Source organism: Ipomoea triloba, chromosome 4 (assembly GCF_003576645.1).
Source record: "Ipomoea triloba cultivar NCNSP0323 chromosome 4, ASM357664v1".
Lineage (NCBI taxonomy): Eukaryota > Viridiplantae > Streptophyta > Magnoliopsida > Solanales > Convolvulaceae > Ipomoea > Ipomoea triloba.
The window spans coordinates 27162733-27171421 of NC_044919.1; the positions used below are offsets into that span (position 1 = coordinate 27162733).

The window sequence follows — 8689 nt, forward strand, 5'->3', positions numbered from 1 at the left end:
CCCCCCCCCCCCCCCCACCAAACCCCCCATTTGCCCAATTTTTTTTGGCTATAAAATAATAACCAAAACTTCAGCAATTCCTTACATCCCATAAAACCTTAACACAATGCATCCTCCCACTGCTCTTCTGCTCTCTCTTACTGTCCTCTCCTCTCTCTGCCTTGCAGCCATGGCAGCCTCGTGCCACCCCGATGATGAAGCCGGGCTGCTCGGGTTCAAGTCGGGTATAATTAGCGATCCGTCGGGGTTCCTTTCTTCGTGGGTGCCCGCCACCAATTGTTGCCAATGGTCGTGTACAATGTGGAACGAAAAACAGGGTTACCTCTTTCGGCTTTTATGGACAAGAAGAGTTTAATAAAACCTTTAAAGGTATTATCTCGCCATCACTTGCCAAACTCAAATATTTAGATTCTATTTTCCTTCAATATTTAAAAGGCTTAACGGGTACTTTTCCAAATTTCCTATTCCAACTTCCAAGGATCCAAAACATATTCATAGTAGACAACAAGTTATCCGGTAGAATACCCGAAACCATTGGAAAACTAACCCAAGTGCTTTCACTAAGTTTCGAGGGGAACCGGTTCACCGGTCCAATACCGAGTTCAGTGGGCGAGTTGACTCAGTTGACTGAGCTTAACTTTGGTGGCAACCTCCTCACTGGCAGAATTCCGGACAGTATCCGGCAACTCAAGAAAGTCACATATTTGAGCCTGGAAAAGAACAGACTCTCCGGCAACTTGCCGGACTTCTTCGACTCTTTCCCGGAGCTCATAAGACTCAAACTATCGTACAACAAATTCTCCGGCAAAATCCCAAGCAGCATTTCGAGCCTGTCACCCCAATTACAGTTTCTGGAGCTCGGGCACAACAACTTAAGGGGGAAAATCCCAGATTTTCTTGGGACTTTTCAGGCGATAGAAACGCTAGATCTTTCCTGGAATCGTTTCTCCGGCGTTGTGCCGCAATCTTTCTTGAACTTGACTACACTGGATGAACTTAACCTTTCTCACAACTCCCTGGAGGACCCGTTTCCAGAAATGAACGTGGCACACGCCCAGACACTGGACTTGTCGTACAACAACTTCCACCTAAAGGATATTCCCAGCTTCGTAACCTCGTCTCCAAATATGTTTAACTTAAGGCTCGTAAAATGCGGGCTCAAGATTAACCTGGATGATTGGAAGCCGCAGGAGTATTTGTTCTACAATTATATCGATCTGTCGGAGAATGACATAACAGGGAGTCCGGTGGGGTTGCTGAACAGGACGGATTATATGCGGGGGTTTTATGCGTCTGGGAATAAGTTGAAGTTCGATTTGGAGAAATTGAGGTTTAATGTGGCGGAATTGAAGGAGTTGGACCTGTCTAGGAACATGGTGTTTGGGAAAGTTCCTAAGGCCATTGCCCATCTTCAGAAGGTGAATCTCAGCCATAATCGGCTGTGTGGTAAGCTTCCGCCGACGAATTTCTCGGCCAGTGCGTTCGCCGGAAATGCCTGCCTTTGTGGTGCTCCGTTGCCGCCTTGCAAAGCCGCTTGAGCTTTCAGTATTTTCTTGAAATTTTTGTTAAATAAAGGCTTTAGCTGCCACCTCTTTCTAATTCTGTTATATGTTAAACTAAAAACTCATGAAGAAGTGTACTAGAAAATCAATCAAGCAGCAATAGCTCAGTTTATTCTTGTGTATTAAATTATGGACAATAAAATCAATTAAATATAATGAATTCATTAGATTTGTTTATTGTGTAGTGATTGTAATTTTCTTTCAGTTCTTATATCGTAGACCGTGGACCGTGGTCTCAAAACGACGTCGTTTCAGTAAGGGGGAGACGGATCCCGTAATTGACACTACAGTTCATCTCAAAAGATACTGCATTACATTTGTTTTGATATTATCGAATGAAACTGTAGTTATATCGAAATGTAACTGTAGTTGTGTTGAAATGTAACTGCAGTGTATATGAACTGATACTGAATAACAGTTTCACATTTGTGTTTTATATTATCGAATGAAACTGTAGTTATATCGAAATCTAACTGTAGTTGTGTTGAAATGTAACTGCAGCGTATATGAACTGATACTGAATAACAGTTTCACATTTGTGTTTTATATTATCGAATGAAACTGTAGTTATATCGAAATGTAACTGTAGTTGTGTTGAAATGTAACTACAGTGTATATGAACTGATACTGAATAACAGTTTCACATTTGTGTTTTTATATTATCGAATGAAATTGTAGTTATATCAAAATGTAACTACAGTTTGTGTTGAAATGTAACTGCAGTTGTGTTGAAATGTAACTGCAGTGTATATGAACTGAAAGTGAGTGGCGCGAATTCATCCGTATGTTTTCATTAATCAAAACGACGTCGTTTTGATCCGCGGTCCACAATGCATTGTGGACCACGGTTCACGATACAATTTGCGATTTTCTTTTGTCACTTAAGAAAAAAAAAGTGTGACATTGCAACTAGTGGCTAGTGGGGCTTGCTTTAACTCTTTAAGTGGTCACAACTATGAGTACATAATTTATGGAGGGTCACATGATAGAGAATACATGGACATATTCTTCACCCTAACTTGATTTTTTACATCACCACTCGTTGTTGCATTCGGAAGTATATTTTTCACATCTACACATGCAGGGAACTATATGCAAGGGTGTCTTCCCAAAATTTCACTAGAGATTTGTAAATTCATGTCTATATTTTTTATTTCATATATATACCTATTTTGACTGTACTTTTATTTTATGCAAAAAAAAAAAAGTGTCTTAATTCCTTTCCTTATATCTTTAGGTGCATAAATTGTTGAGTTGAAGTCAATTGTGTGTTTTTAGATGGGGCATTTTGGATGCATTTGGAATCAATGGGAGTCATGGTGAAGCTAAGGAGATAGATGCAACACCTCTTAGAGAGCAGTGTTTTTAATGATCATGGACGTCGTTTGGGAAAATCGACAAAAGTGAAGCGAAATGACTAGTGGACAATAAAATCAATTAAACTAAAAACTCATGAAGAAGTGTACTAGAAAATCAATCAAACAGCACTAGCTCAATTGATTCTTGTGGATTAAATTATGGACAATAAAATCAATTAAATATAATGAATCCATTAGATTTATTTATTGTGTAGTGACTATAATTTTTTTTTTTTGAGTACTACTGACTCTGTTACAATGTAGTATCTGTTCATAGCTACTTTCTCAACCTAATGAAGCACAAAGAGTCAACAGTTACCTCTACTAAGGCTCGAACCCACTCCCATCATCCATGTGAGAGTGTTAACCGAGACACCAGATGCCACTATAAATTTCTTTTGTCACTCAAGAAAAAAAAATGTGTGACTAGGACTAGTGGCTAGTGGGGGCTTGCTTTAAGTGGTCACAACTATGAGTACATAGTTTAGGGAGGGTCACATGATAGAGAATACGTGGGCGTATTCTAATCTTCACTCTCAAAACTTGATTTTTTACATTGATCCTACCCAGTGGCGGATCCAGAAAAATGTCCCAGTGGGGGCGAAAACATAAAAGAGATAACACCAAGTTGCTCTCTTATATGGAAGGTTGTGTGTTTGAGTCTCAACGATATTGACTCTTTGTGCTTCAATAGGTTGAGAAAGTAGTAATGAACATATATTGCATTGTAATATAACGGTAGTACTAAAAAAAATGAAACACTTAAAAGGAATATAGTCATAAATATTGTTAGATATAGACGAAAAATAAAACATATCAAAACTTTATACAAATATTAATAACAATATATGAAACATAATTACTTTATACAAATATTTATTAATAACAATATATGAAACATAATTAAGTTGATAAAATAATTCAAATAGAAAACATGGAAAAAGCTACAAGATTATATATAAAAGAGGATGAATGCTTAACAATATATGAAACATAATTAAGTTGATAAAATAATTCAAATAGAAAACATGGAAAAAGCTACAAGATTATATATAAAAGAGGATGAATGCTTGTTGCTGGATTTGAACCCACGCCATATCCAACCAAAAAGGCACACCATCCAACTCTGCCAACTAAACAATTGTTTATTTATATCTGTTTTCATATATTTATATCTAAATATGTACTATACATACACATATATATTTACAAGGGCTATATGGGGTGGGGGTGGGGGAAGTGGGGGCAGTGGCCCCCACTTCCCCCATGCTGGATCCGCCACTGATCCTACCTATGGACCACTCGTTATTACATTCGGAAATATATTTTTCACGTACCTACACATGCAGGGAACTATATGCAAAGGCGGGGACTTTTTTGTCTTTACAAAATTTCATTAGAGATTTGTGCATTCAATGTCTATATTTTTATTTCATATATAGACCTCTTTTGAATGATAAATACGGAGTACTTTTATTTTATGTTAAAAAAAAGTGTCTTAATTCTTTTCTTTATATCTTTAGATGCATAAATTGTTGAGTTGAAGCCAATTGTGTGTTTTTGGGGCATTTTGGATGCATTTGAAATCAATGGAAGTCAATGTGAAGCTAAGGAGATGGATGCAACACCTCTTGGAGAGTCAATGAGTGGTGTTTTTAATGACCATGGTCATTTGGGAAAACCATGACAAAAGTGAAGCAAAATGGCATGAAGTTGCATTTTTCGCTCAATATGTCGATGTCTTATTATTTTTACCTTATCTTTACTCACTACAAAAAAACGCGAAAATAGCGACGGACGATTTCCGTCGCTAAACTATTTAGCGACGAATTTTGTCCGTCGCTAAAATGAGCGTCGCTAGAATTCAACGACGCAATTTATTTCCATCGCTACATAAAAAGAATCCATCGCTATATTTCTCTTGGCGATGATTTTGACGCTGAAATTTGTGAGGGAATTACGACGGAACTTTCTGTCGCTAAATCTAGCTACGGAACTTTCTGTCGCTAAATCTAGCTACGGAACTTTCCGTCGCTAAATCTAGCTACAGAATATTCGTAGCTAAATCTAGCTTCCGTCGCTACATCCACAATATATCCATCACTAGACTCCTACCACGACAATCTAGTGACGAACTTTGCAAGGGATTAGCGACGAATTATTCCCATAACATATCTGTCACTATAAGAAAAAGAATTGCCAAAAAAAAAAAAAAAAAAAAAGAGGAATGACAATGCAATGGCTACTAAAAAGCTGGCATTTTAGCCAAAGTGTTTTGAGCATGGCAACTTAGAAGATATGTTTGTTCATCTTATGAGTAAGAATGAATACTAGTTAGACATGATAAGTACAATGTCCTCCATTTCTACTTATTTTAAGAGGGAATGATTACACGACATAAAATGGATAACAACGTTTAGAATCTACAAAGAAGATGAATTCACGTAGGTTATCATCATCATCATCAATCTTTTTTGCCCACTAAATGCCGAATCCGTGGCTCATATTCCCTTTACAGAAAGTGGCTTGATCCAGAGAGTTGTTTGGCCTGAATGGACAGTATATCAGAGAATTTCCTTGCCCAAGCTGCAGAGGAAGGGGTTATACTCCATGTACGGAATGTGGAATCTAGAGATCTCGGCTAGACTGTTCTCAATATACTGGAAAGGTAGTGATGAAAGTATGTTTATTTTGGATCTTTGGCATTGGATATTTCATATATATGCTCGCCGTAAGCAAATTTTCAGTTGGATCTATGGCCTTTGAGCCTCGTGATTAATTTAGGGGTTCCCATTTATCTCAAGGTATAATTACTTGCCATCGATCAGTGCTTGGGGGATTGCGTTATTTGGGAAGAGTCTATTGTTGAAAGACCATGGGATGGGAGAAAGTTCAATCCATGTAAGTTAATCCCGCTTAAACTATAACCAGATTGCAGAATTTGTGTATTAATCGATACTTTTATTTAAGCATGGTTTGGTTTTTTTTGTTGTTGTGTAGCAAGATGATTGACGAGAAATTAAAAGTCCAGTAGAAATAGCAATAATTGATACATTTGTTGAAGTTGTGATGGGGATATATGGAATAAAATTGATATTATTTATTTTATTTTAATAAACAACATTTGTTTGGAGAAATATGTAGCTTGTAAAGTATAAACTAGACTCTTGTCATAAATCCAAGCATAAATTAAAAGAATCATAAAAATATCAACTTCTTCTTCTTCATCTATATAAGTATTCCTCTCGGTTTAAACTTTAAAATTTCCAGCTAAATTCAAAGCAATATTAATACTTTTTTTTTTTTTTTTACTTGTATAGAACATCTTTCTTTCTTGATTTACCAAATCAATAGATATGAAGTTTGGTGCAATTCTTTCGGCAAACACCAGATCACGTAATGCAATGAGATTAAACAAATTATAAGAAATAAAGACTAATATTTATGTACCTTAGCTTGTGCAATGGAATTATGTACCTAGACAACATCAATTATGTACCTTATAATTTAATTTGTACTTTTTGTTGAGAAGAGTTCAAAGTGTGAGCTTGCCTAGAGTAGGTTGCCACGAACATTGGGGCCGTTTACTAACTGGAAATTTTCTCCAGTTTTCTGGAAATTTAGAAAATTGGAAAATAGAAAACAGAAAACGTGTTTACTAGCACAGTTTTCCATTTTGAAAACAGGAAATAATTTTCCAGTTTTCTAGAAAATTGAAACACTATAAAAATCCGTTTTCTATGTTTTCTAAATAGAAAACAGAATCAGCTATCATCTATTAGACCATATGTCACTATAATCACATTTTCACCATTATCTACTTACATATTTATTCATTATTATGATTACATTTATTATCATATTCTTTTATTTATCATCATCTTCTATCTTTTCTACTTGCATTACTTATTTAAACATAACTTATTTGATTATGCTTAAAATTATACATCATTCACATTATCAAAATTAAAAATTGAAATCTATACAATGTTTTATATTTGGATTGAACACAATTGGTTATTGGTTTGGATATTTTTAATTATGTTATATTGGATACAAGTTTGGTCCAGATATCGGATATCGAAATTTCACATATATTACTATATTAGAATTCAAAATAAAAATTATATATTATATATATGACGACATTCAAATGAATATATCCAAACATATTTTAAATATTAGCTTAAAAAATATTAATATTATTTAAACTAAATTTTATGTGAACTTAATAAGTTATTGGTTCAGATATATTTTTATTTATGTTATATACATATATAAATTTGATTCGGATATCAAATGTAAAATTTTTACATATATTAGACTTAAAAGTAAAAAATATATTTATTTTATTTAAACCAAATATATTTTAAAATATTTTAAATATAAGGTCTAGAAATCACTCGAAAGTAAACTTATTGTTAATTTTATAACGTTAATCTAAAAAAATAAATTTGAAAAAATAAGTGTTAGTAAACAAGTTTTCTAAACAGAAAACAGAGAATGAAAACTGGAAAATTAGAAAACAGAAAACAAAAAACAGTTTTCTATTAGTAAACAGGCACGATCCTACATGAACTTTACAAGAAATGCATCCTACTATTTATTATCAGATTCCCAATTCACATAGCACCCAACTGTTGGTCCCAAGGGGATGGGGTACAAGTCTAGAGGGGGGGGGGNACTACCTCTCGAACTCTGCTTATGTCTCGAGACTTAGTTGATGTCTCGCAGACCCTTATTCCTCCAGTGTCGTCTCGTGCCTTCTACTGATCTATCTATGAAATTACAACACGATTCTTCTAAGATGTTCATACAAGTTTACCTCAAGCTTAAATATTTTCCGAGTTGAGCTCAAGTTACCCGGTTGTATTTTTGCTCTTAGTTTACTTGTCGAACTTACATCGTTTTGCCTATGTATCGAGACTTGGGGATTTCTACTTAACAGTTGGTATCATCAAAACCTATTACATGATGGTCCTAACAATTTCCCCCTTTTTGATGATGCCAACACTTATACTTACTTGTATGGCTGATTAGCAAGAAAAGATCATTGATTTTATTTTCAGCGCATAGCATATGGTAAGTTTGACAAATACTCTACTAAAACATGAATAATAGAACTCACGCAACACCCCCAGCAAAAGATATATATATGATTATAAAAGGGAATGTTTACAAAGCAGAGTTTAGNGATGATGCCAACACTTATACTTACTTGTATGGCTGATTAGCAAGAAAAGATCATTGATTTTATTTTCAGCGCATACGGTAAGTTTAACAACTTATTCTACTAAAGCATGAATAAGCAAACTCACGCAACACCCCCAGCAGAAGATATATATATTAAGATTAAGGGAATGTTTACATAACAGAGCTTAGTAGAAAAGTTTAAAAGAAATAAGACCAAGAACAACATAAATAGCAATACATTGGAATAAGATGGAGTTTGGACCACGAGAGCTTACTTCTTGTTGGCTTTCCTCTTCTTGTTAATGGCTTCTCGTGTCTTGATGGGGTCTTTCGGATTTACCAGGCTTATGTATTCATCTGTGACATCTAGATGCCTGTAGTTCCTGTAGGCTTCCCCCACGAACTCACCATCAATTACTCCATCTTTCCACCAGGCAATGCATTCTTCTGGAGACATATTGCTGTGTGTAGATATCCCAGTGATTTTCAGAAGCTTGAATATCTCCAGAGTCAGAATTTGTTCAGTATCTTCCCTGTTTCCAAACTTGAAGTTTGTCATGAGAGAATCGATCTTCC

General features: G+C 35.2%; 1 pseudogene; it reads left to right on the top strand.

The window, feature by feature from the left end:
- The first annotated feature begins 71 nt into the window (after nucleotides 1-71).
- Nucleotides 72-1731, top strand: LOC116015104 (annotated as a pseudogene).
- The last annotated feature ends 6958 nt before the right edge of the window (nucleotides 1732-8689 follow it).